This window comes from Crocuta crocuta, unplaced genomic scaffold, assembly GCF_008692635.1.
Source record: "Crocuta crocuta isolate KB4526 unplaced genomic scaffold, BGI_CrCroc_1.0 scaffold7, whole genome shotgun sequence".
In the NCBI taxonomy this organism is placed as follows: domain Eukaryota; kingdom Metazoa; phylum Chordata; class Mammalia; order Carnivora; family Hyaenidae; genus Crocuta; species Crocuta crocuta.
Window position 1 is genome coordinate 11,446,883 of NW_027531904.1, and position 2,616 is coordinate 11,449,498.

Here is a 2,616-nt window from a genome sequence, read left to right on the forward strand (position 1 = left end):
ACTGTGGGAATCACCCGAACATGGGGATGATATTCCAGTACTCTTTCTTTACATAAAACTCCCCATAATAAAACCTCAATTTTTTTCTTTTTCTTTTTTTTTTTATAATTTATTTCTGAGAGAAAGAGAGACAGTGTGAGCAGGCAAGGGTCAGAGAGAGAGGGAGACACAGAATCCACAACAGGCTCCAGGCTCGGAGCTGTCAGCACAGAGCCAGACACAGGGCTCGAACCCATGAACTGTGAGATCGTGACCTGAGCCGAAGTTGGACACTTAACTCACTGAGCCACCCAGGCGCCCCAAAACCTTACTTTTTTGAAGAAACGTTTTTTAAATGTATGTTTATTTTTGAGAAAGAGAGAATCCCAAGCAGAGTGCACACTGTTAGCACAGAGCCCAACATGGGCTCAAACTCACGAACCCTGAGATCATGACCTGAGCCAAGATCAAGAGTCAGATACTTAAATGAATGACTCAGCCACCTGGGTGCCCCGATAAAAACTTATTTTAAAGTTTTGAAAAAAAAGTACCCGGCTACGACTACTTTGCGTTCTCCCAAACGGCACCCGTCTCTCTGAGAACAGGACATGTCTGCAAACAGAAGCTGGCCAGACGGCTCGCTCTGCGCTGCCCTTTGCGGAGGCGCCCGCAGTCTGGCAGCGCTGACCGGCCCTGGGAACAGGCTCAGGGCGGCCTGCTCAACACAGACGTTGAGGAAAAGGTGCTTCTGGTCAGAGGGGTGCGGGACCCGAGCGGCTCGGCCGGGGGTCTGAGGAACGCACCGGGCACGCGTGCGAGAGGCCGAGCGCGGGGAACGGGCCGCGGGCCCTGGGCTCTCGCTGGGCAGCCTGGCGAGGGCTCCCCGGGCGACACGACGAAGGCACGGCTGCGGGTCCTTCCGGGGACGCGGCCCCGGCCCTGAGCATCGGCGCGCATCTCGAGCAGGGCTCTGAGTAGGCGAAGCGGGAGGGTGCTGGGAGCCACGCGGGCCGGCAACAGCTCGCGAGACTCCGGGAAGGCGGCCAGAAGTTACCCGTGAGCACGGGTTCCCACCTCTTGCTTCCAAGTTACCGGCACATGGCGGGCGCCACGGGCTCTGGGTACCAAGGCGGCAGGACCGAGTGCCTGCCCCCAACGGGAACCCGTCTCGGAAAGAGACACAGAATAACATGCCAAGCAGGATGCACTGAGGCCCCGTCGCCACAGGACCCTGGGGTCCTGGAAGACGCGTTCCCGAGGGTTCGTCCTGGGCGCCAAGCACTGCCTTCCTCTTCACTCTTCACGGACTGGAGTCCCCCTAAGATTTCACCCGGAAAGAGAGCCAGTAAACAAACAAGCCCAACGCTGTTAGCCGGGTCTGGCCCCCTGCACCTGACTCATCTGTTAAGACACTGAGCCCAGAGCCAGGGCCGGGGACAAGTGGCCTGTCCCCTGGAAGGCGGCACGGCAGGTGCAGTGACCGCAGCCATGAGGCGGCACTCCGCTCCTCCGGAGCAGGGGACGTGGAGGCCGGGGCTCCCCCGAGGGGGGGGTCCACACGTGCCCTGGGGAAGCACTGCAGCGAGCCAGGAAGTGACCCCAGCGCGTGGCGCCCACATCCACGACGAGCCGGCCGTGTGGGCCGGGGGCGCAGGGAGAGCGGCCTCTGTGCGCGCAGAACACTCCAGTCCTGCGCTGGAAGCCCTCGGGAGCTCTGGGCCCCGGGCCTGGGGGCAGCAAACGGCCGGGGGCCGGGGGGGCACTGGTGGAACAGACAGACGCTGCGAGGAATCACTCAGCGTGAAAAAGCAGCAATCCCCCAGCGTGGGCTGTCACTGTCATTCTGCCTCGTTTCCGGTGTTTAGAAGGCCTCGGAAGACTGACTTAATTAAGGGAGAGCTGCTGGCTCTTCCTCAACACGCCTCCCGCATCAGCATTCAGGAGCCACCTCGGGACGCGAGCTAGGCCACAGCAGCGCTTCCCGGAAGTCCTGAAGGGCAGTGAGCCGACCCCCAGCTCGGGCAGAGCCCCGCAGCCTCGCCCGGGAGGGGCCGCTGTGTGCTCACACGTTCCCATGCGCCTTGGTGGCGCCCGGCTTCCCAGACCCAGAGCCCTGGCCGTGGGCCACTCGGGCGTGTCCTGACGGCAGCTCCTCTCCCGCACCGGGCCCGCTGGCCCGGCCACGAAAGGGGGAAGCAATGGGGAGAGGCCATTCCCACAGGTGACGGAGCACACGCCGCCGGAGACACGGCTCTGTGGGAGCCGGACAGCACGGCCTCGGCGGGCAAAGCTGCTTTCCTGCCATCAGGGCGAGTGCCAACCCCGACTGCGCAGCGGCGGTCGGAGGCCGCAGAAAGACCCGAGGGCAGAGTGTGGACACAGGCACCAACGAGGGGGGGCTCTCGGGGCCCCCACGCATCTGGCCTGGCTGCTCCCACCTTGGACGTCAAGTCTTGTGACCAGCAGGGCGGAGGGGTGGGATGACGACTGTGAATCAAACGAACCAGTGAGTAAACGACAGAGGGACGAGGAGCCGGGGCAGGAGGGTCTGGGTGCTCACGCGCCGTCTGACCTGTCCCGCCACCTCCCTCAGAGACCCAGGAGTCCTGGGGGAGGCCCCACACCCGGCTGATGGCT

The 2,616-nt window shown here is 62.8% G+C and overlaps 2 protein-coding genes across 2 annotated transcripts in view; one reads left to right on the plus strand and one right to left on the minus strand.

Moving 5' to 3' along the window:
- IDH3A (isocitrate dehydrogenase (NAD(+)) 3 catalytic subunit alpha) overlaps positions 1-2,616 on the plus strand; it is a 207,535-nt gene that overhangs the window by 131,246 nt on the left and 73,673 nt on the right. The gene's annotated exons all lie outside the window — the stretch shown is intronic.
- Positions 1-2,616, minus strand: part of TBC1D2B (TBC1 domain family member 2B) — a 46,065-nt gene that overhangs the window by 37,965 nt on the left and 5,484 nt on the right. The gene's annotated exons all lie outside the window — the stretch shown is intronic.